Source organism: Miniopterus schreibersii (assembly GCF_964146895.1).
Source record: "Miniopterus schreibersii genome assembly, chromosome: 8".
NCBI classification, from domain to species: Eukaryota; Metazoa; Chordata; class Mammalia; order Chiroptera; family Miniopteridae; genus Miniopterus; species Miniopterus schreibersii.
This window is the reverse complement of record NC_138109.1, coordinates 2,445,049-2,470,398: the sequence shown is the minus strand read 5'-3', so window position 1 is coordinate 2,470,398 and position 25,350 is coordinate 2,445,049. Positions and strand designations below refer to the sequence as shown.

Below are 25,350 nucleotides of genomic sequence, written 5' to 3'. Positions count from 1 at the left end.
AATTTGACAGTTACAGCTCAAGTACCAAGCCCATCCCAAACATCTAACAATCCCTAGAGGCTTCTGACTGTAATTTTTCTCCCCACCGAAAGTAGATTCTCTAACAATTTCTGGGACTCAAGGATCTGACTGGAAGACAGCAAAGGGAGTAAAAATTAGCCTACCTCAGCTACGGAGAAAACTGAACTGTGAAGGGAAAACAAACTGTGGGTGCTACGAAGAGTAATACGAATATTGTGAGGATGTGATTTTAGGTGTAACAGTTTTTCTAGCTTTTACACAAGGCAATTCACTCAAGAGGATAATAAATGTGCCAACAGGCCTGCCTGGCCGGGCATGGCTCAGCGGTTGAGCGTTGACCTAGGATCCAGGCGATTGGGGTTCGATTCCTGGTCAGGACACATGCCCGGGTTGTGGGCTTGATCCCCAGTCAGGGGCATGCAAGGGGGAGCCGATCAATGACTCTCTCTCATCATTGATGTTTCTCTCTCTCTCTCTCTCCCTCTCCTTTCCTCTCTCTGAAATCAATAAAGATATATTAAAAAATAAATAAATAAAAAATAGGCCTAACTAGCTAAAATACCAAATACAAGACAATATTTATACCAGAAAACATCATAACAGATCCAGGAAGTAAAAAATCGGAAAGAATGCACATGGCCCTCAACAAGAAAACAGATAAGCCGTGGTCTGTCCACGCCGTGGAATACTACACAACAAGGAGCCACAGACACACACAATTGAGTTTCTCAACATAATACCAGGCAAAAGAAATCAGAAGAGTACATACTACATGACCATGCTCATATCATATTCAGAACTAGACAATACTGATTTATGTTGTTGCAAGTGAGGAGAATGGTCACCTGGTAACCACTGGGAGGCTCCTGGGTGCTGGTCAAGTTGTTTCCCGATGGGGTGATGGTTACACAGATGAGTTCAGCTTGTGAAAAATCCATCAAGCTGAACACGTAATGCTTAATGCACGTCTCTAAAGTTTACAAAATAAGCTATGATCAGGTTACCTCTAGTGGAGGTCATTAATTTTTAAAAATTATGATTGGTGATTTTAAAATTTCTTCTTTGTGCTATGTGTGTTCCCTAAATTTTCTAGAAAGAGCACATGTTGAAAACACACACAGAGGGAAGCAACACATTAACACTCCCCTGATGTTTTGTGCAACCCCTGAGGTAAGAAGGGCAAAGTGAAGGAAATAAGGATGACTTATGTAGGAAAGGTGCCCCAGGGTTGATTCTCCAGGAAGCAGGTGCTGAAAGACAATTGGGAACAAAAAAGGGTTAATGGAGAGAACCCTGTGAGGAGAAACAAATTGGGCAGAATTGCCAATCTGACAACACTGGTCCCACAGAAAGCTCAGGGGCCAGGATGGTGAGTGGAGGGCTGTAGTGCTGGGGGAGGGATGAGGCTCTTCCATCACTGCACTGCCCAGCCATGGTAGGCTGCTCTGAGAAGGGGGTGGGTGCCCTTGGCTCCAAAGCTGAGGCAGTTGCTGAAGGGACTAACAGCTTTCTTTAGCTACACTCCTGACAGATGGGCAACAAGTCTGTTCTTGAAGGGGCATCTGAGCTCAACTTTATTATTTTTTAACACATCTATTCCCTTTAACCATCCACCTTACAAATTTCCAGCCTGTTCTCTAGCACTAAGGAAAAGAATAAGAAATAATAGGAAGACAAGAGTGGTTTTAAAATATACTTTGGAGCTTTAAGAACAATCTGAAATGTTCCCAAATGTAAGGGGGTTGGGGAGAGCAAAGAACAGAAACCTCCCATCTCATCTCTACTACTCCCGTAATTCATATGCTAATTATCCACAACACCTTGAAACTGGAAGAATGAGCACACTCAAGAAAATGAAAACATAAATTAAAACTCACGAAAGGCTTCCAAGGTAACTTATCTACCAAATTAGCTTGTGACACTGCAACTGTCCTAGCAAGTGGCTGCTGGAATCTGATAAGGCTTCGGGAAGTGGTGGAGCAGCCTAGCTCCTCCTACTGGGGGAGGGGCAGTGGCAGAGGAGGGGCAGCAGCAGTCCCCCCACACCCGGTTAGGAAGTACTGTCACAGTTCACAGCACACTGCAGTAGCCAGAGACCCCACAGCGGTGCCCCTCTGCCCCAAGCTGGGTGAGCTGCTTAACTGGCTACATGAAGGCCTTTCCGTGTCCAGCCTCACTCCTATCCAAAACAATACGGCATGTAAAATATAAAACAAAAATTAGAATTTTTTCCCTGACCAACAAAACAAAACACACACAAAAACATGCCCCTTTCTACTGGAAAAAAATGCCACTTCCCATATTCCCCCTTATTCTTTCCCCTTACCATTTCTCATCTCCCACTGGCTATCTTCCCTTATTGATTTTCTCATATATATATTTTAAATATATCTTTATTGATTTCAGAGAAAGGAAAGGAGAGGGAGAGAGAGAGATAGAAACATCAATGATGAGAGAGTCATTGATCGAGCCCACAATCTGGGCATGTGCCCTAACTGGGAATCGAACCCCGATCGCCTGGATCCTAGGTCGACGCTCAACCGCTGAGCCACGCCCGGCCAGGCGATTTTCTCATATTTTCAGGCGATTTTCTCATATTTTTAATTTCTACTCAGTCCTAAAAATTACCAGAGTAAAAAACCAAACCAAACCAACCAAACAAAAACACCACCAATTCCTTGAGTTTGGCTGCATTAATTTTCACATTTGAATTAAACACAGCATTTCAGATACAGATGTTCCCTATACAACATCTGGACAGACTGTAAGCCTAGGTTCTGCTTCAGAACAACTGAATTATAAAGGCTGCAAAAGATTATTTACATTACTATTTTTCTCCCAAACAAAATAAATACGCTTGGATCCATAAAACAATTTACTTCCTTTCTAAATCTTCTCAAAGTGTAATTAGCAAGCCCAAAGAAAGGGGCTCCCACTTTTGTAATACCCAGTTTTGAACAATTCTCCCCATTCAACTATTTCAGTCCACAAAAGCATCAAACCCCCCAGGGCACATCTGCTACCCTGGCCCTGAGCACAGGTGCCAACGAGAACGAACAGGGATGGGCGCAGGTGCAGTTCCTCTGTAATAAATGCCCAGCATCAATTCTCACAGCCCTTCATTTTCACCTCCTTGATTAGGTAACCAGATCATCACTCATATTCCCAGAGGTGATAGAGGCATTCTGAAACAGGTTTTCATGCCAAAAGAAGCCCTACAAAACATTTCACACGTAAGTGTATTAACTTAATGAATGTGATTTCACGAAAAGTCTTTAAAAGAAGTCTTCCTCACCCTTCACACTTGTGTTAGGCCTTCTCAGTTTCCCCAAAGTGAGAAACCACAATGTGAAGTCAACTTACTGGGCTACTTGAGGGCAGAGACCATCTGCCCTGGAACCTTGTCTTCCCAGCACCAGACATTCAAATAAGCCACGGTTTACTGACATTTCACTCACAGAACCCTTGTGCTGACTCCACGTTATTTTATAATAGAAATTACATCATTAGTACATCCAGGATCCTACCCTTATATGTCACTGGATGTTGTCAAGATATTTTATTGGTCAGAATGAATATACTTCTCTGGTTCCTTGAGTTTTGACCTTTTAAGGTGTACACTAGCCTGAGAGTCTGCTGCCAGGCTCCTGACCCATACCACATCCAATGACCCTTTGCTACATCCAACTTAAATTCAAGTCAGTTTTGAAAAATCCTTCTGAAATACAAATTAAGGTTAAGATTCTGAGACCAGGCGATCTGGCTACTGTTTCTAGCTGTAATGCTGTGTGACCCAGCTAAGTAACACACAGTAAGATAGGAAAGCCTCTCTATCCCTAAGTAATGAAAGTTCTCACCTACTTCATAAAGGTTTTGTAAAAATAGCAGAGATATATATATATATATATAGAAGATATCAACAAACTACTCAACTCAGAAGAAATCAAGTAAGTTGTAAATTGTTAAAATCAAGCCAAAGAAATTCAAGATGGGAATGAAACTACCTTTTTTTCACTTAGAAATAACTGCTAGTCCTAGTATAACATGTGATTACTAGTGTCTGTGATTTCTACACAACTAGACATCTGACAATCCTCTCTGAGTAGACACACCTTTCTGAAAATCAGAATACATTTCACTTACCTAAAAGGAAGCTGAAGATTTAAAATGCAATCAAATTTATTCACAATTTCAAAAGGTTAAAAAATGCAGTAAGGGAACTCTTACTGATAGTAAAATACAGCCCTCAGACCTAACTGAGGAGTGCAGGCTGGAGGGACTGGGATGCACCAGGCATCCCTTAGCACAAGGGCTTCTGAAGCTTCCGGGCAAAGCAATCACCTTGCACAGACATCATAAAAACTCATGAAATTACTCACCTCAGAAGCACTGATGTGAGTTAAAAAGTACTAAATGTTACTCTTGAAAATACTGTCAAATGAGGATTTAAAGGCCACAACATGATTCACTCTAAGGTGATAATAAACCTTCTTATTAATATACTATTGTTACCACTGTTGTACTAAGTCAAATGAGAATGTTATAGAAAGTGGGAAAATGGTAAAGTATCAATGTCTCCCTTACTTCAGGCATTCAACAGAAATCCATGGGACATCTGGTATATGTGAAAATACTGTGCTTAGATTCCCGTGGGAGTTACAAAAAGAAGACAAGCCACCATTTCCTCTCAAGGAGATGAGCCCAGTAAGAGCCAAAGACACAAACAGAGAATGCCAACAGAGGACAGACCTGTGATACAAGCAAGAAGCTTTAACAGTTCAGGAGAGAAAGAGGTGGCTTCCAACTAGCAAGGAGGAAGCGTTTGAGCTTTGAAGAATAGGTAGGTTTTCAGAGAACGAAATGGGGGAAGGGAGAAAAACCATCCTGAATAATCAACTGAAGACGAGCTGGAGAGCAGCCCATAACCACGGAGGAAAAGGGGAGACAGCAAAGAGACGGGCAGGGAGTGCAGAGGCACTAGAGGGCGAGCTGGGCTTCCACAGACAGCAGCCGAAGGTCCAGAGGGATAGCTCAGCTGTGGGGGTTTCCACTGAGAACTCCGGGGCCTAAACCCCAAGAGCAGCAGAACTGAGAAAGGTACCCACACAACACCTGGCTGTGAAAGGCAGCCAGGTTTCTGTCTGCCAGGGAGAGATGCAGGCACCCTCTTAAAGGGCCAACGCACAGTTTCCTGTGCAGCCACTCACCTTGGGCTCCGGTGGAGGGAGGGCAGAGTGGACTCGAGCTGTGTGAGGAGAATCCAGGGGGGCTGGCTTGGGGGACAGAGCTTAGAGGACAGACATCTGGATTCCTGTACCGAGTCATTTTTCCCATATGGCAGAGGACATCTTTCTCAGGCAGATATTTACCATCCAAGAAGCTTTTCCCTGGGGGGTGGGGGAGCAACTGCCCCACCTATTGAAAACCTCTCACCCAACCTTGTGGAGTTTCTACAGTCTGAGGCTCATTAAGAGACTGAATAATAATCAGCCTCTGGGAGCTTTGAGTCTTTGCCTGATTTACTTCTGGATCCAGGGCTTGGAAAAGCAGACCTTGGTGGGCATCTTGGTCCTGTCCAAACATACCTAGCCCCAGCAGAGGGAACAAGCTGTGGAGTGAGGAAAGCGTCAAACAGGGTTCTCAAGGCCAGTCACAGACAGCGTCTGACATTGGTCTGCACCAGAGACCCTCCAAAAGTCTGAGAGTCCTAGAAGATCTACCTAATACATAGGAACAAACACAAACAGGCAGCCAAAATGGGGAGACAAAAAAACACAACAAGAGACCCACCTCAGAACAAAAGACTCACACGGGCTGGAACCCCCCCCCCCAAACTTCTGGAGAACTTTAAAGGAGAGATCGACAGCAATACAGTCATAGTGGGGGTCTTTAACACTCCACTGACTTTACTGGATAGATCTTCCAGGTAAAAAATCAACAAGGAAACAGTGACTCTAAATGACACACTAGATCCGATGGGTTTAATTGACATTTATAGAACAAGCTGCAGAATATACAATCTCCTCAAGTGCACACGGGACATTCTCAAAGATGGACCACATGTTAGGATACAAAACAAGTCTCTACAAGTTCAAGAAGACTGAAATCATATCAAGCATCTTCTTGGGCATTTATACCATGGAATACTATGCAGCTGTATAAAAGAAGGATCTCTTACCCTTTGAGACAGCATGGTGGGACCTGGGGAGTACTATGTTGAACAAAATAAGCCAGTCAGAGAACGACAAGTACCACATGATCTCAATCATATGTGGAATCTAGTAAACAAAGTAAACAGATGAACAAAATAGATCCAGAGACATAGAAGCATGGAACAGACTGACAAAACTCAGAGGGCAGGCAGAAGTGGGGTGGGGGTTGGGGAGAGATTAACCTAAGGACTTATATGCATGTATGCATAACCCCTGGACACAGACAACAGTGTTGGGAAGGCCCCGAGGGGGAGGGTGCAGGGTGGGAGGAATCAATGTGGGAAAAAGTGGACATTTGTAATACTTTCAACAATAAAGATATATTAAAACAAACAAACAAATGAAATGGGGGGGGAGGTAAAGGGATAAAAGATTTTAAAATCACTGTCTCTTGTACCAATATTCTTTGCTACTTACAGAATTACCTTTGGGATAAAAGGGTAAAAACTATTTTTTACTCGATGGGTGTTTTACCACATGCACATACTACTTAATATTTTATCCACATTAACAAAAGCTCATAATCTGGAGCCTCCTTAGTTCCTGACAGTCAATGTTTTGACAAAAAAGTCTAGTAATAGAATAATTTGGCATAACTACTGTTGCTATTAGCAAACTGTGAGCTATTTTGACAAGCAAATTCAGAGAGCTATTTCTATAAAGCATTCCAAATTTAACAACAGATATCAGCTGTAGTGAGTTTTTTAAATGATTAACTTCATCAGTGTGTTGTGCAATTAAAATTTCCTTTAATAAAATAGAAAAATAAAGTTTTTTACCCAAACGACCCATCAGCATTCTTTATCATTTTTAAAAAATATGTTTTTATTGAATTCAGAGAGAAGAAGGGAGGGGGAGAGATAGAAACATCAATAATAAGAGAGATCATCGATCAGCTGCCTCCTGCATGCCCCCACTGGGGATCGAGCCTGAAACCTGGGCATTGAGCCCTGACTGACAATTGAACCACGACCTCCTGGTTCATAGGCTGGTTCACAACCACTGAGCCATACCAGCCAGGCTACTTTATCATTCTTTACAATGGTTGATATTAAATGAAACCACTTTATGACTATTACAGAGTAGTAGCAGAAATGGACCAGCTCTCAGAGCCATTCTCTTTATTCATATGTAGCAACCAAAGGATTTGTTATAACCAAGCATATATGGTCAAGAAAAATGCACTGGTTTCCATCATCAATGGAAATACTACTCTAGGTTCTGAAAATTCTATATGGAGAACCATATATTCTAGGTTCAATAAAATGCTTCACTTGGTAGAAAGAAAAAGTATAACGGAACTGTAATATCCAAATTTACATTTTATGGGAGCTTGAATTTTTAGATTTTAATAGAAAATGGTATTATACAAAGTACAGAATAATTCTGATTCTAAAAACAAACAACAACAATTTGAAACAAAAGGCTTTCATTTGCAGACTAGTGCCAATCAGAAGGGAGTTAAATGGGAAAAAGGTGCATTCAAAGGTACATTTTTCTGGGCTTGGAAATTTTTTTCCTTTCAAAAATAATTATTTCGGAAAGTAAGAAAAATGCAAAAGGAGCAAATAACCATACTGCAACAGTAAAAAACTGTATTAATTCCAAATTGACTGCACCAGGCAGCAGAATTGCTCAAAGCACACCCACTGCTCCCACAACACTAAGTACCTGCCTGCACACGGGCAATTACTATACACTATTATCGCTATTATTCAGACTTCTGAATTTTACAGATCAGCAACTTTTCTGGACTGACATAGGGTCAAAAATGTTCATTTTCCCAAATAAGGACCCAAACACCTCCAAACAAACCTCAACACAGACACACCCACACACCTTCAAGACAACCTGAACCAGTGTTTTGGGGAACCACTACTAAGGTATGATATTTCATTTTACCACTTATTTGCTCTGTGGAAAAAAACCCACCACCACTCACGGACATTTAAAACAAGTTACATAGTCTAAATTTTGTTTTTTCCAAGTGTATATCTTTTCTTCAAGCTAATTTTTTTCCCTTTAAAGTATGTCTTTATTGATTTCAGAGAGCGGAAGAGGGGGAGAGAGAGAGAAACATCAATGATGAGAGAGTCATGGATCGGCTGCCTCCTGTACTCCTACTGGGGATCAAGCCTGCAACCCTGGCATGTGCCCTAACGGGGAATCGAACCTCGATCTCCTGGATCATAGATCGATGCTCAACCACTGACCCATGCCGGCCCGGCTCTTCAAGCTAATTTAAATTAAAATTAGCTGTTTCTAGTTTGCTGGGAAACCGTTTACTAATGCTAGAAAAAGAGATGATGACTCCAGGCAAGAGTTCACAAAAGATGAATGCAGCCTGATTTCTTTTAGAAAGAGCTCAGCTGCTGTTTTCTTCAGGTGGCTGGTAAATTTGTAATGCTTTTTTACTCATGTGTCTCCGCCACTGAATTCTTAAGGTCTATATTTTTAACAGGATTTAACTGTGGCACCTTTCTTCCTTTGAAACTGCAACTGAGTAGTGTATCGGTTCAATTTTATTATTGTTATTGGGGGTATAGTCAAACCATAGAGTTTCAAACTTTCCATAGAAGCTAAAGTTTTAACATCAGCTTCAGCTTCTCACACAAGATGTCACTTTCAAAAAAAAAAAAGGAATAAGCCCAAACCTCACGGCACCAGTGTTAAGAAGGGGCTAACACACGGTCCTAGCACTGCAAAGCTATTCACTTATCCACTGCAAAGCTAGTTCAGTGGAAGAAATAATTTTTTAAAATCAAATTCATTTTATTTTGCACAGTTCTATATCATTAAATGAATTTCTCCCAAAATTAAAAAATTAAGGACAACTTCTACTTTGATTTATAATTTTTTCTAAATACATCTGAATATCTTATACAAGTACTTCTGCTATTGAAGAGAAATACCTGGATAAGTATTTCCTTCTTCAAAAGGAAAAGTTCATGAATGTTTTGGATTTGGCAATATTTACCATTTTAAAATGTGCAACCCATTTGACTGAGCAGATGAATTTTCAGGTTTCTTTCTAACCCCCCCCCATACATGCACAATGATGTGTGCACAGCTGGGGGCTTGCTGCACCTTCCCTGTCGTAATAAAAACCTCCAACCACACACACGCGCATCAGCGAGAGAACGGCTCGGTGACCACGCTGTATCTAAATGACAGAATTTAAAGCACTAGTTTTAAAAAGTGTGGGTATTTCAGCATATGTTGACATGAAGAGATCTCTAAGACAAACTATTGTGTAAAACATGCAAAATAATAATTTAATAGTGTTGGTGTTGAAGAACAGATCAAGGGCGCCCCTCAGAGTCATCAGAGAGCTATTAGAAATCAGATTCCTACGTCCACCTAAACCAAACAGATCACAGTGTCAGGGGAGGGAAAGGCTGGATCTCACCCATTCTTGCTTTTAATGAAGCACCCAGACAATTCTTTCACAGCCAGTTCAATGACGAAGACAAAGGAACAAATTGAAATTATATATTCACGTTGGCATATGTGCATAGAAAAGTGATTGCAAAGACACACATCGAACTTAAGAGCATCAGCTCTGAGGAGGGAAAGGAGCCTTTGCCTTTTTAAAATTAATTTTAAGTCAAATGCATCATAGGTACACTGTATAGAGGTGCAGCTACTGTGGAAAACAGTATGGCAGTTCCTCAAAAAATTAATCAGAATTAGCACATGATCCAGCAAGTCTACTTCTGGACACAAACCCCAAAGAACTGAAAGCAGTGACTCAAACAGGTATTTGCTCACCCATGTTCATAGAGCACTGTTCACACAGCAAGAAGGTGGCAACAGCCCATGTCCATCAGCAGATAAACGGGTAAACAAAACACAGTCTGCACTCACAATGCAGTATTATTCAGCCCTAAAAAGGAATGAAATTCTGCCCCTTACAACATGAAAGAAGCCTGAAGAAATAGTGCTAAGTGAAACCAGCCAGGCTCAAGGGCTAAGTACTGGATGCTTCCACTGATGTGAGGTACCGAGAGCAGTCAGCTCACACAGGGAGGAAGAATGGTGGCTGCTGGGGCTGGCGGGAGGGAGGACAGGAGGTACTGTTTCATGGGCACAGGGTTTTGGCCGGGGAAGAGGAAACATCCTGGGATGGATGACGGTGAGGGTAGAACAGCAATGTGAATGTGAATGTACTCAATGGTACACTTAAAAGTGATTAAAATGGTAAATTTTATATTATGTTTATTTTACCACAATTTAAAAGAACGATATAGAACACAGGTGCACAATCTAAAAAATAATAAAACAAACCGCTGTGTACCCACATCCAAGTTATGGAAACAGAACATCCCCAGGACCTTTAGGTCTCCTGTACGCCCCTCATTACGTCCACCTGGGACTCGACCAGAATTCATCACTAGTTATCACTCCCTTACTTTTCTCTCTCGTTTTACCACATGAGGGTACCCCATAAAAATATATTCCTAAATAATATATTCTTTGGTTGTTGGATGTGGTTGTAGCTCATTTTCACTGCAGCGCATAACTCCAATGTATGAATGTGTCACAATTTACCCATCTTACTGCTGAAAGAAATCAATGGTCTCCAATGTTTTGTTCCTATGAAATAATGAGTATTTTTTAGTTTTTCTAGAATGGCTTTCACACATTCTTGGCAGCAACCACACAAAAAAACATGTTACTCACAAATCAGTCCACCTTCACAAACACATACATAACTGGGACTAAGTTTCTCAAAATAATACCCTTACAATGAGGTACACTGGAATTTTCTACTGTATTTAACACTTCAGAAAACTGTTGGTCAAATGGCATTAAGCTGTCTTCAGTTTTACTAACTGGCGCAGCACAGGCTGAGAACCATGCTCTCAGTTCATCTTTGGGGGGGAAGGTGTTGGGTGTATGCAGGGACGCATGTCTTTATTGAGTAGCGTTAAACTGTCTCCAAGGTGACTATTCCAACTTACACTTCCTCCAGTGCAGTAGGGAAGCAGACTGCTACTGAACTAAGGATTATCAAATATATTTCTCTCCAAAACAAGAAAATTTACGGAATAGATGAGAAGGTTTAATGGATGAAACTTTGGTATGTCATGTGGACAGAAAGTAAATAAAGTTATACTTCTGGACCCTAGAAAGTGTCTTATTTCGTTTACTTCTTCCTATAAATAATATAAATGTTTTGATAAAATGAACAAAATTGCAAGGCAATAACTACCAAAGCATGCCAGGCATTCAGGAACGAGAATAGAAGATCAGCGCCTCTTTCTAACAGAGTTCAATCCTGTCACTCTGTGTTACCTGGTCCTGAGACACCTCAAGCTCTTTCCCCACCTCTGGTCTTTGTTCTTGCTGGCTGACCTCCTCCTACAATACAGCTCTCCTCCTTGCCAGCATGGCAAATTCCTGCTTATTAAAGAATCATCTCTTTTGTGAATTCTCCCATGCCCTCCAGCCAATTCAGCACTTCTCTGGCCGCTGTTCATTTTGTACAGTATCTTTATTATCTCAGAGTTGTATAAATATTTGTTGAGTTAGGTGGTCTACAAGACCTAAGCCAACATTAGATAAGTAATCCAGATAGTTTTTACTTTTCACCACTTCACAAGTTACAATTCTGCTCATTAATAACTTGGCTAATTGAAACCCATATTTCACTTTTATTGCTATGGTTTCCAATAAAGTCTACACAGAGGCACAGTATAAACAGCAATCAAGATGCAACGTGTCCAGCTAGAATTCTGCTTTAAGGGGGACAATATGCCTTAAGACAGGGTGTCCAAGAACATGTGAAAATTGCCAGTGCCAACTGCCCTTTTATATGTGCTGTACTGCACTGTACTTCTCAGATGGGCAGTATGGAGGCTAATGATCTTTAACTTTCTAATTCAAATTTAAGAGTCCACATTTAAAAGGATGAAGTCAGGAAAATTAACTTCCATCTTTGACCCTCCTTAAATTTGATGCATGCTCAAGGAAACAGATTTTGTGTACTTATCAATTGTCTGGTAAAAAAAAAAAATTACCAGAAAATTTGAACTGCAGTATTTTGTACCATTTCTATAAAAATAAGGGAAGACTATGCAAAATATAAATGTATTCAAAGAAAGTTTATAACATTAAATTCAGCTACAAGACAGAAGTATGTGAAGGTAGAATTTGTATGTTGTTTGAAATTGATTCTACAGACAAGATTAATGACCTCATAAAACATTTCACCGGAGCTTGGAACTAAAGGTCAGGTATGCCTACTCTAAACAGCTGACTTAAGTATTCTTTAAAAGAAATCCACCAAGTAAGAACATAATATAAAACTAAATGCCCCTAATGCTGTTGCTTTACTTTTGCAATTCTGGGTCAGTTTACGGACTCTAAAATCAAGCTGATGTACACTGATAGAATTCTCACCCACACACTAGCATCGCCACAGTAAAGAAAGGTAACGCTTGGGCTGTCAGGGGCTGTCTACTTCTCTGTTTCTTCTTTAAGCTGCAACCACATAATGGGGCCCTTGGCAGGAGAAATGTTAAGAGGGCACAGAGATAAGCCACACAGGCAAGCAGGTGTGCACAAACATTCAAATTTTCCTACTTAAAAAAAAAGTTTTTATGGATTTCAGAGAGAGGAAGAGAGAGAGAAACATCAATGATGAGAGAGAATCATGATCGATTGAATGCCTCCTGCATGCCCCTCACTGGGAATCGAGCCCCCAACCTGGGCATGTGCCCCAAGTGGGAATTGAACCGTGACCCCCAAGTTCATGGGCTGACTCTCAGCCACTGAGCCATGCTGGCGGGGCCAAATTTTCTTGTTACACTGAAATTCTTTGGATGAGAGCAAACATCCATTAAATAGTGTTTTAGAAAGGTAAAAGTGATCTTGAGATATGATCAAGAAAAACAAATTTTAAGAAATAAAATTACCTAATTTTATATCAAGTTGGTGGCATAACACCACAGAGGGAAATCAGTTCATGTAGCTTAAAATACAGTATTTTTGACTACATATCTTTGTTTTATCTTAAGTAAAAAAAAAAAATCCATAAAAAATAAAGCTGTATTCAGCAGTCTTATCTGTACTACCAATATTGTCATATTATTTTGACACCTCTATAGGAAGTTTCTAACCAACCGAGCTACCCATCAGGGCTGTCTTAGAGTTTGTTTATATTCGCTTTACATTTCTAATCGCAGAAGTTATGGTTAAAGTAAACATTTCAAACAAGCCAGTAGTGAAAATAAATGTTTTACCATATATACCAATTTTATACCAGAAGATGAGTTTACTAACCAGTTTCCTTTGAGGAAAGAAGTTGTATATTCTAAACAAATTAGGTGAATCAATGTTTTTAATCAGCACAAAAAATGTAAACATACTCACCTTTATTTCAAACTGGTTAGCAAAACAGTGTGCCCTATGTTATTACAAAGGGAGGCAAGACCCCTCAGAGAAAAATGTGTACTTTACAATCCTGATGCCAATAGCCCTAAGCCCCAAAGAGGCTTCCCCTGAAAGTAGGGCCTGCCACACACTATGGTCCAGAGGGAGGTCAAATCTCCTGCAAGGTCAGTATCACTTGATCTTGGCTTCTAATGGGCATAACTTTTGTCTGTCTTTACACACACAAGGCATACTCGGAGAAATAACAGATTTCTATACATTCTATATCTTTTTAACATCTATCATCCCATGATTAAAAATCTCATGCTGTTATCTCTAAAGAAGTTCCTGAAACTATTTTTCATCATGTAAAAAGTATGTATTTCTCAATTTCCAAATGATTTTTAAATCGTGTTTCATTTTAACAGAATTTGTTACTGTTACTTTGTACAAATAATATTCCTACTTCTGCCTTCTGAGTATATAAACTTAAAAAAATATTTTTTAAAGGTCCAAAATTATAGTCCTTTACAAAGAACCAGTATAGCAACTATATACTTTATTTACACTAGTGCTCACCTGCTTGTATTACACTAGAAGAGAAAAAATATTCTCTTTTTCCTCCAAAATGACTGATGGCTAAAGAAACACATTTAAACAAGCCAATTCAAAAAGCCTAACACAAGGAAAACTTCCTTTCAAAATTGGCTTAGCCACAAGTTCTGTTTACATCCATTTTTACAAAATGCAACAAACAGTACATGAGAGAAGCCTGGAGTTACAGTTCTAAATGTTTATCTTATAAAGAAAAGCCTACTTAACTAAACAGGTTAGTATAGTTATCTTCATTATTACTTCCTGTTTACATAGTGTTGTGGCCAGAACAAGGAGTTATCTGTAAACTTAAAGAATTGAAGAAAAATATTATTTTTCGGATTCCAAACAACACAATTGCACCAGATGTTTGTTGCCTACCAGAATGTGACTTAGAAGGAAATGCAAAATGACACATATGCATGAGGGGTGGGGGAGGGCTTAAGATTTAGATGTTACAAAAAAAATCAATTTATAACAATCAAGATGTAGTCAATTATGCGCAAAGATAGAATCACCAAATCTTTCTATGTATCCTATTTCTATCCTGAACTATCCAGTCAGATTGACATTGGCCGTTTTTACTTTCCTGAGCCCCCCCTGCTGGTTTAGCAGAAGTTACCTCAAAATTAGTTGCAGTACAAATGAATACACTTTCATAAAATGCACACTTTCAGCTTAAAGCTAGCTGCATTAACTTTTGACTTTAAAAATATGGAAAGTCAGCTGGCTGGGCGTGGCTCAGCCGTTGAGCATTTACCTAGGATCCAGGAGATTGCGGTTCGATTCCAGGTCAAGTCACATGCCCAGGTTGTAGCTCGATCCCCAGTTGGGGGCATGCAGGAGGCAGCCGATCAATGACAACTTTCTCATTATTGATGTTTCTCTCTCTCTCCCCCTGTTTCTGAAATCAATAAAGATATATTATAAATAAATAAAAAACAAAAAACCAAAACAAAAAGAAAACGTCTACCAGAGAACCAGACTGGTCTCTTCAAAAAGTCAATGTCGGAAGGGGAAGGGAAGGAAGGGGAAGGAAAAGAAGGGGAAGGAAAAGAAGGGGAAGGAAGGGAAAGGGAAAGGGAAAGGGAAAGGGAAAGGGAAAGGGAAAGGGAAAGGGAAAGGGAAAGGGAAAGGGAAAGGGAAAGGGAAAGGGAAAGGGAAAGGGAAAGGGAAGGGAAGGGAAGGGAAGGAGAAAGGCTGTTTTAGAAGCAAAATCTAAATAACACCCAAATGCAACCTGGGAATCCCACTAGGTCCTGAGTCCTAGCTTTTAGTCCCGTGCACTTGGTATTTCTTCTGTCCCCGAAACTCAGCATTAAAGCTACTGCCTTGTATCTTTCAGCCCGAACATCACCTTCTCTAAACCAGCAACCTCGATTACAGTCGTGCGCTGCACAATGACGTTTCTGTCGAGGATGGACTGCGTACGTGCTGATGGTATACCCGATGGCCTGCGTGTGCAGTGGGCTGTACCACTTAATCTGTATAAGCACTCTCTATGACGTTCGCACAACAGAATCACCTAGCGACGCATCTCTCAGAAGGTATCCTGGTTGTTAGGCTGTGCATGACTGAAATTAGTCTCCCTTTGTGCCCCAGGTTGTCGTCATCATCATCATCATCATCTTGTTTTGTTTTCTTTGTAGTTCTTATTAGCTGAAATTTTGTTCATTCATTAATTTCTTTCTCCAACTCAAACTAAGATCCAGAAAATTGGTGACCTTATCTATTTTTGCCCACTGTATCCCTAACACTTTGAACCATGCCTAGCACACAGCAGCATTCAATAAATGTTGAATGAATGGACCAATGAAACAAAAAGGCAAGATGAATTCAACAGACACTTGGGATCATGTAATGCTTCAGAAAACTCTAAGAACATCAACCGGTAAGAATCAAAAGTAAAGAGACTCCTCACTTAATGTCATCAATAGGTTCTGCAACTTTATGCAAAACCTCATATAACAAACCCAATCTTACCACAGGATAATTGACATACACAAAAGTTAAGTTACTACGGCATCTCATCAACAATATATGGGACCGACACTGGACAAAACATCAAGGACCTGCTATATATGCTGAATGAATGTTTGAGTGCTTAGCATATAAGCACTAAATGCGCCTATAAGGCACTAAAAATATTACATATGAATTGTAGTGCATGATACATCCCTTTTAAGCTATTTGACAGGAATTAATTAGGACAATTCATTTCTTTTACGATATATTTTTATTATTTTATTTTAAATATATCTTTATTGATTTCAGAGAGAGGAAGGGAGAGAGAGAGAGGCAGACAGAAACATCAATGATGAGAAAGTCACTGATCAACTGCCTCCTGCACCCCCCCCACTGAGGATCAAGCCTGAAACCTGGGTATGTGCCCCGACTAGGAATCAAACCAGCATCTCCTGGATCATAGGTTGATGCTCAACAGCTGACCCACGCCAGCCAGGCACTTTTAGGGTATAAACTTTAGCCGAATTTTGCAAGGGCAACAGTGGTTAAATGACAGAGCATACAGGAGATACTCTACAAAGATGGGTAGAAGAAAACACCCCCACAAAACCCCAAAAAACCAAAATCTGCTACCTAGGAAAGTGAATGTTCCAGTTGTACAGATGAACATGACATGTATGGGAGGCAGAGAGACTCTCCTGGCTTGAACGGACTGCATGATGGGTGTCACGAAAAATAAGACTAGAAATGTACAATGAGGGCCATATGGAAAGCGCCAACAATAAGTAGGGGAGAGAAACAGAAATGAGTTACCCTAAGTTCTCAACCAGAGGAGAAGGCGTTCAGACAACAGTTCTGTCAGACTGGCCTGCCATGAGCTGCCACCTCAGCCATCACTATTTCGAAAGACTACCAAGAAGAAGAGCTCGAATACAGCAGCTACTGTTTACTGAGTGTTTTCCATGCGTTGGGCCTCTAGCTAAATATTTTATACCTATGCCAGGAGGCAGGAACTATCAACTCCATTCTGAATATGGAAGAGACTATGATCACACAATTAGCACATGGCAGAGCGCTGGCAACAAGGCCAGCTAAGAACCTGAACACCAATTCAGTCTGCCTTCCCCTCAAAAAAGCCTTGTCTAGAGTCGCGGCAGCAAATCTAAGGAACATGGAAGTCTGAAGGATCCTGAGGAAGGTAGCACAGAATTACACGGCAGGGCACAAGAGATGAAAGAGTATGAAAAAATGATTCCCAGGTATATGGTCTATCAGACCAGAATACAATTATTCCATCCACAGAAATGGGAATGTTAAGGAGGGAACGTAGTGCTGAAGGTTTTTATCTGAAGGGAGAAGTGAAACGATGGACTCAGCTGTGAATACTTGGAGCTGAGTTAGAGGATATGCTCTATTAACATCCCTGGAAAACCAAGAAGCACAGAAGACAGACCACATTGGGTGAACTTGAGAGACATCAGGGCAGCAGTGTCAAGTGAAGCCACAAATCAGCCCAGTTCCCCCTCAAGGACAGGAGGAGAGCACCACAGAGAAGAAAACCTGTCCTCCTAATGCCAGATGGGGAGGCCCTGCAACTGCACAGTAGGAAACCAGGCGGTAAGCTCCCCTTGTCCCAGCCTTCATGTCCATACAACAATACAATAATAATGTTTAAGATCTGAGTGTTCACTTCACACTAGGCAACGTGCTACGAATTTCACATGCACCCCCACATCTGATTTTCCCATAAAATAGACACCATTATCCTCATTTAATAGATGGAAAACAGACTTAGAGAAGCTAAGGTCTGTAACGAAGTAAAGTTACAGAGCTAGGGTGGGAGCCTGGGTCCACCCGGGGCCAAAGCCTACCTTAATTACTATATTAAAATAAATGGTTAGCCCTGGCCAGTTTGGCTCAGTGGTTAGAGTGTAGGTCTGTAGACTGAAGGGTCCCAGGGTTCGATTCCAGCCAGGGGTACAGGCTCGTCCCCAGTCACGGTCAGGGTGGGTGCAGGAAGCAACCAACCGATGTCTCTCTCACATCAACGTTTCTCTCTCTCTCTCTCCCCCCCTTCTTCTCTAAAATCAATAAAAACATATCCTAAAACTTATAACATTTCTGGAATGTAGGCAACAACGTGAAAACTAGTTATAACACTAGCACAGCACTGAGATGAGGAACTTGCAGTGGGATACAGAAGCTCATTATCAGAAATACTAAGCAACGTCAATTCACATGAACAAACTCTATAAAACAGTTTAGTACAGTTCTGGCTTATGCGGTCAGTTTCACACAAAAAGGAAAAGGACCTTCTCATTTTACTTATTACTGGGAGAAAGGAGACGGTACTAACAGTCACTTACAGTCAACACTCTGAGTGACAACGAAACATTATTAACTGTGATCAAATTAAAACCATACAGTGCTTCCTGTACCAGTTTACAAAACAAAGACAGCAGCACAGTCCCTCTAAATTACCACCACTCAGTAATCCGAGAGATTTTAACTGCAGCTGCCGTGTTTGTGTCAATTGCCTGTGCGTATGACTCACTCTCAGAAAGGTTCTCCCTTGGATTTTTGAGAATGCAGAAACAGTAACTGGGGCATGCTGTGTGGGAAGTGTCATGACAGTGAATGAATAAAAGCAGAAAAGAAATGACAGAATTTTAAAAAAGTTTTTATAGAAGGTAGGCTTCCTGCAGAACAACAGGGAAGGCTGGGGAAGCTGTGCTGGCACTGAGAACCACCCCTGCCTGGCTGGATTCAGGGCACTTCTTACACTACAACACACAGAACTTAACTGGCTGCCTGGTCTGGATGCCCAGCTAGGCTGCAGGGGACCTGAGACCAAAAGCTATCTTGCCTTAGAATCGTTAGCACCTACTTTCCAAAATGCCCAGCAGATGGAGGGCCCTAGATGGTGTTTTCATAAAACTGATTACTGAATAATCAACCTGATATATACCTTTTATTTTACAAAGCAGTTTTACAAACATGACCTTTTTTTGATCCACAAAACAATCTTGTGAAGTGGGGAGGGCATTATTTACCCAAATGGCTTTTGGCTTTATAAAGAGTTAATTCACTGACCTAAACAACTCTGAAATCACAAAGATAATCACCTGTGTGTTCACCACTGTGAGAACATCTCCTTGGGACCTCAACATTGTAAAACGCAGAGGCTTTGCCAGCATGTTTTGTGCAGGCTCCTCTTAACAGGTGGGAAACACACAGCCTCCAATTTTACAGAAGGGTCTGAACTACAGAAACCAGACATTAAGAAGCACCCTCAGCTGTTTTTCCCGATCCTGTTCTTTCTGTGCCTCTGAGAAGGGTGAGGGATTACGAAAGGAGAAATGCCGGCTCGCCAGCGAGCAGGTCACGGATGGCGTGAAGTTGCATCAATACCTGATGATGATTTCGCACAACAATGCAACACACTGTGCCAGGAGGCGTAACCTCACACCCCCAGGACATTTCACTGCCTCAACTTCATCAGCAAATTGCAGTGTAGAGGGGCTCTCCGATTTTCTACGACAGAAAAGCTAGTTGTTGGCTCCGGTTTCCATCCTTAGCCGAGGCACTGAGAAAATCCACACATCTCTGTGGAGATGGCTTTAAGAAAGGGTCAAACGGTTAAAAAAAAAATTAAAAAAAAAATTAGCTGATCTCAAACTAAATAGCTGTCATTTTTGGAAACAGACAAGAGCACCCATGGGTAGACTGCGTGATACATTTACACCAGGCTTGCGGAAAGCCAGCAGCTAGGGCGGGCACAGACGCGCGCGGGGAAGGACCACGCGCTCCCAGGTCAGGGCTCGGACACGGGCCTCGGCGCCCACGGAGGAGCCTCGGGGCGGGTTCTAAACGCGCAGCTCCAAACGGGGGGACTTCCTCTCAATTCCTCCCCCTCCCTCCGACACCCACATTGACGCCATCGCTCCTCGACGCAGCCAAACACAGGTACGTTGCGAAAGGTGCTGGGTGCGTCCAACCCAAAGCCATCCATCCATCCATCCCCTCGCCCCCCTCCCCCAGCACAATTCCAGATGAAGCCACCATCCATTCCCCAAGGGGGGGGGGAAGACCACAAGACTTCACGCCGACGTCCCCCGTGAGAAAAAGTAAATCAGCCTCCCAGTTAGCATCTGAGCAACAACAACAAGTTGTTCTGCAAAACGAACACCAAGCCCAGGACGAGGCCCCGCCAGCAAGTGGCAGCCGGCGAGGCGTCTGCATCCACCCCCCACCCCAAGCAAGAGAAAAAGCCCGAAAGCTTCGGGCGATTGAAGAACACGAAGCTTGAACGTCCCCAGCGAGGCCCGGGAGGCTTCACAGACGGCAGCCGCCGCCAGGGGGGCTGTGCCGAGCCTGCGCCGCGCCACGGTTCCGAGCGCTCGGGGCTGCGGGCGCCAGCCCCGAGGGCCCTCCGCAGAGGCCGCGCGCGGGAGCTTCCTTCCCCGCCGCGGGCGAGCCCGCTCCCACCTCCGCCGTCGCCCGGCACGAGCCGCGGCGTGGACGGCCCTCCACCCGGGGCCCGCGGGCCCACGTCGCCGGGGCGGGGGCGCTCAGGGGGCCCAGCGGCGGGACGGCGGCGGCTGTATTTCTCCGGCCGCCTCCGGCCCCCGCCCCTCGCCGCGGCCCCCACTGCAGGGCACCGGGCTCCGGCTTCCCGGGCTCCCCGAGGTCCCACCCCTGTCGCGGGCTCGGGGAGCGGGACGAGAAGCGCCCCGCTGCGGGAAAGGGGCCGGGCTCGCTCCCGTCCCCGGGCGGCTGGACGGGGGGCCGTCCTCCTCCTGCTCCTCCGGGCCTAACGCGGGGAGGCCGAGGAGGAGACGGCCGCGCCTCTGGGCCGCGGGCCCCGGGGCAGAAAGGGCAGCAGGCGCCCGCTCCCCGCCGTGGCCCCGGGAGGCGCCGAGACCTCACCTGGCCCAGCCCGCGCCGCGCTCTCGGGGTAGCTCCGCCGACGACAGCGGTGAGGGAGCCGGGCCGGGGCCAGGGCCAGAGCGGGGGCGCTGCGCCGCAGGCCGCGCTGGCCGCGCTCGGGGCTCCTCACAGCCGGCCGGACCCTGAGCCGCCCGGAGCCGCCATCTTCCTCGCCTCAGACGCCGCCGCCGCCGCCGCCGCCGGCGCTGCTCAGGCCCCTTGAGAAGACGGCGCGGAGTGCGCATGCGCGGGGCCCGGCGCGGAAGACGCGCGCACGCACGCACGCACGCCGGGCCGCTGGGGGCGGGGCCATCGGGGAAGGGGCGTGGCCCGGGCTGAGGTTCTCCTGGGCTTGGAACCTGCCAGCGGGAGCACAGCTGGAGGGCAGAAGCGTCGAGCTTCCGCGCCCTTCTCCCTGGGGGTCTCTAGAGCCCACCCCAGGTGAGCACCCACCCTTCTCGGTGTCTGGGGCAACTAGCTGGAGACCGTGATAGAAGTTTGGCCTGGAATGAACGCATCCGTACCCTGGGGCCCGATGCGCGCAGGTGAGGGCTGTGGAATTTGCAAGCGCTCCTGGACGTTAACCGGTGGGAGTTCAGTTCCTTGGCTGTGCAAGCGAAACCTCCCTAAACTGTAACGACCACTGTGAGACCTGTGACTAGCTCCGTTTTTCAGATGAGGAGACAGGCGCAAAGAAGTATCAGTCATTTTCCCAGGGCCACACCCCTTTGGGGAGAGGGGGAGGCAGGGTAGGATTTGAACTTCGGCTTATCTGGTTCTTGAGCTCCTGTACTTTCCATTATCACTATCACCAGGCCACACAACCGGGCCCAGCAAAATCCCCCTTCCAAGGGAGCAGTCTGGTGTGTAGGTGGGAACCTTCATGAAACCATACGGATAGCGAGTGGTCTAAGGAAATGCCAGAGATGCAGAGGCCAAGGGCTTCAGTCTTCATCCCTTGCGCGGAAAACCAAGGGAACCTTGAGGTGCCAGCCCACCACCTTGGGACACGGGGCTGGATCAGAACCCTAGTCCCCTCTCAGATTGGGAGGGCAGTGCATTATGGAGCCGACTTGAGTCATCCTCACTGTAGAAATCGCTAGATCTGTGTGCCTTAAACTTGCACAATGCAGAGACCCCTGGGAATACACTCATGGAATCCCAGTATGAGAAACACTGATTTAAGAAACTCAAGTCTTTCAGCTAGGAAATGTCACTGCAAAGGAAAAACGTGGCAATCATAACTGATACAAAATATTAAAAATATTAAAACACAAAGCTTAAAAATTGTCACAAAACTTGTGATCAATCCCACCACCGCCAATGTAGAGCTCAATGTTAGAAACACCGGACCAGCTATTAAGTGCTCCCTTGTAAAAATGTTGGTTCAAGGGCCCATCTTAGACCCTGCCTCATACTTTTTCTAAAGCTCTCTGAGGATTCTTATCTTAGGTACGTTTGGATCTGCTGGATCATGTTAGAACAGGTTGAAATACAGAACCACTCCACCCGGAATCTCCTAGCTCAAAGACAGCAGGAATTTTTGTCTGTTTTCTTCACTACTTTATTACCTAATATAGAGACACGGTAGGGACTCACTAAATATTTAATGCATGCATGCATGAATGAATGAACTGGAAATTTGATAACTAAGAGGGCAGGTAGTCAAATATTTAGTGAGCACCTACTGTGTGCCAAACTATGAGCTATGTGATAAATAAAACTAACAAAATCCTTGCTATCATGGAGCCTAGCCTAGCCCCCTACAGTCTACTGAGAGGCAAGGCTAGGCTCCGAGGTTAGGCTAGGTTCTGAGGCTAGGCTTCTGAAGCTAGATTCCAAGAGAAAGTGGCCCAGGCTGGCCTCGCAGGGCTCTGGCCATGCTCAGCTCTCCGACAATAGACTTGGCTCTCCAAGGCTCCCAAGCTTGGCTCTGATGCTCTGAGGCAAGGCTAGGCTCTGAGGCTGGCAACAGTCTTTAATGATGTGACTCTGCACATTGACAAGTCACACGCTTTGGTCTCAAGTTGGCAGTGGCAACTTACAATGAGTCTAACGGGGCCGGGCACCAGACTGGCCTGCAGGGAACAGACACTAGTTCCAACCCCCTCATTCCTTCTGAGATCCATCATGGGCCTGCACAGAGAGCAGCAGCTGCCATGGGCTGGTTTCATTTGAGTGCACACCAACTTTACACAGAATTATAAAACATATTTACATAGTGTTCCTATAATCAGGAGCAAAGATCCTTTTATCAAAGATATTATATCTAGGGCTATGCAACATTCAAAAGTATCAGACTGCTTTGAAAGAGTCCAGAGTCCATTCAACAAAGCTGACCTGGGCCATGGGGAAGCCTATGTTACACTAAGTTGCTAAGTCAGGGGCTCCTATGCTGTCTCTGCAGCCTACTCTTGTGGATTTTCCCACCTTTCTAATTAGCATGGAAATGGTTGTCTTAAGGGAAACAGAACTCTCCAAAGTTCTGAAACAGCTATGCTAAGATTATAAAGACAATTCAAGACCCTAGATCAGAGGTCCGCAAGCTTTTTCCATAACAGCCAGAGAGTGAACGGTTTATGGTCTCTGTTGAAACTCCAGATGTCTCCTTACAGTCTGAAAGCAGTCATAGACAATACGTAAACAAATAGGTGTGGCTATATTATGATAAAACTTTATTTGTGGACATTAAAGTGTGAATTTCGTATCATTCTCATGTATTAGGCTCCGAGGATAGGCTAGGCTCTCCAAGAGAGGCCCAGGCTCGTGGCCCCGCTGGGCTTTCCACGAGAGGCCTAGGCTGCTAGGCCTCGCAGGGCTCTCTCAGATATGCCCAGGTTGTCCTGGCTAGGCTAAGCTAGGCTAGGCCCGAGGCTCGGCTAGGCTCTGAGGTGAGGCTGGGCTCTACGAGGGGGTTGGAGAGGTGGGTAGGTACACAGCTGCTGCTAACTGCAGTATGCAGAAGCGCAGTCGCTGGGTCTCTGAGTCCTTGGGGAGCAGCTGCAGGTAGGGAGGTGGGAAGAGAGAGCCTAAGAATGCTGCAGGGGCACAGGGAGGGAGTGGGGGGGGGGCAGGAAGAAAGTGCCAAGGACCTGGGGAGTGGGGCAAGGTGGACAGAGCGCCCAAGGGAGAGACTAGGAGCAGAATGGGTGGGAGGATGGGGACAGGGACCAGGAGGGAATGGCAGGGTGAGCCTTCAGGAGCAAAAATGCTGGAGGGATGGGAAGGACTGGCACCAGGAGCTCTCCGCTGGGGCTGCGCAGAAGCCAGGAGATGGAATGGGGAGGGGATGGGGCGGGGGGGGGGGGGGCGAGGCTGCGGAAAGCCGAGGGGACTGAAACAGGGCAGAGGGGCACCAGGACGAGGGGAGGGGTGAAGTTTGGGGCAGGGGTCGGGGACGGCAGATAGGGCAGGCTAGGGAGGATCGGGTGGCGGAAGGGAGATGGTGGGGAAGAGAGATGATGGGAAAGGAGGTGAGCCCGCCGGCTGAAGGGGAGGTGAGGACGCAGGCGGGCGCGGGGACGCGCGGGCAGGAGGAGATGGAGAATCGCCGCGGGCCTCGCGGGTGCCGGCCGCCGCTCTCCCCACCTGCACTCACCTGGCGGCTCCAGCTCCGGGTCCCTGGCCCAGGTGGGGATCTTCCTTCCCACCCGGCCCCGGCGCCTGCAGCTGCCGCGAACCCCGCTCAGCCAGGTTCCTCCCGCAGCCTCCGCACCCCGAGGGACGGCCGGGGCCACGCCTCCGGCAGCTCATCATTGGCTGGAATTCACGCCAGTCACAATTCCATTGGCTGAGAAATCGCCAGACATGCAAATCAGGAAGGGCCCGCCGCCGCGCCGATTGGCTGGTGCTGGCGGAGCGGAGCCGCCCCACTTGGACTCTGATTGGCCGACGATGGCGACGCGGGGCGGGCTCTCGGCTGGGGTCGTACTGCGGCCCTCCCGGCTAGACTCCTCCTGCGGTGGCGGCGGCCCGGGCGTCCTCTGGCGGGTCCCCGGCCTGCGAGGCCTGCGCCTCGGGTGGCCACCGGCCGGTCGCGGGGGGCTCTGGGCCTGCCGTGGGTCTCTTCCTCCAGAGCGCGGGCCTCCTCGCTCCAGGGTGGGCGCAGGCGCCGGCGCCGGCGCGGCAGCTGGTCTCCTAGGTAACGCGGCCCGCGGCGGGCGGAACCACGTGGGCTGGCGCTGCGGGGGAGGCTGGACACAGCTTCCAGTCGCTGGGGCCGCTGGCCGGCCGGGTTCTCGGACTCGGGGCT

The 25,350-nt window shown here is 45.3% G+C and overlaps 2 protein-coding genes across 5 annotated transcripts in view; one reads left to right on the top strand and one right to left on the bottom strand.

Moving 5' to 3' along the window:
- Positions 1-24,777, bottom strand: part of FBXO42 (F-box protein 42) — a 62,677-nt gene extending 37,900 nt beyond the window's left edge. The window contains exon 1 of one of the 4 annotated variants that reach the window (XM_081143889.1): positions 24,697-24,777. The gene's annotated coding sequence lies outside the window, so the exon portion shown is untranslated. Of the gene's footprint in view, positions 1-19,580; positions 19,666-21,098; positions 21,328-24,696 lie in introns of those variants that run through there. The other 3 variants (XM_081143888.1, XM_081143891.1, XM_081143890.1) reach the window with 3 other exon arrangements.
- Positions 24,778-25,051: 274 nt separating this feature from the next.
- NPHP4 (nephrocystin 4) overlaps positions 25,052-25,350 on the top strand; it is a 43,789-nt gene continuing 43,490 nt past the window's right edge. The window contains exon 1 of the mRNA XM_081144638.1: positions 25,052-25,239. The gene's annotated coding sequence lies outside the window, so the exon portion shown is untranslated. The remainder of the gene's footprint in view (positions 25,240-25,350) is intronic.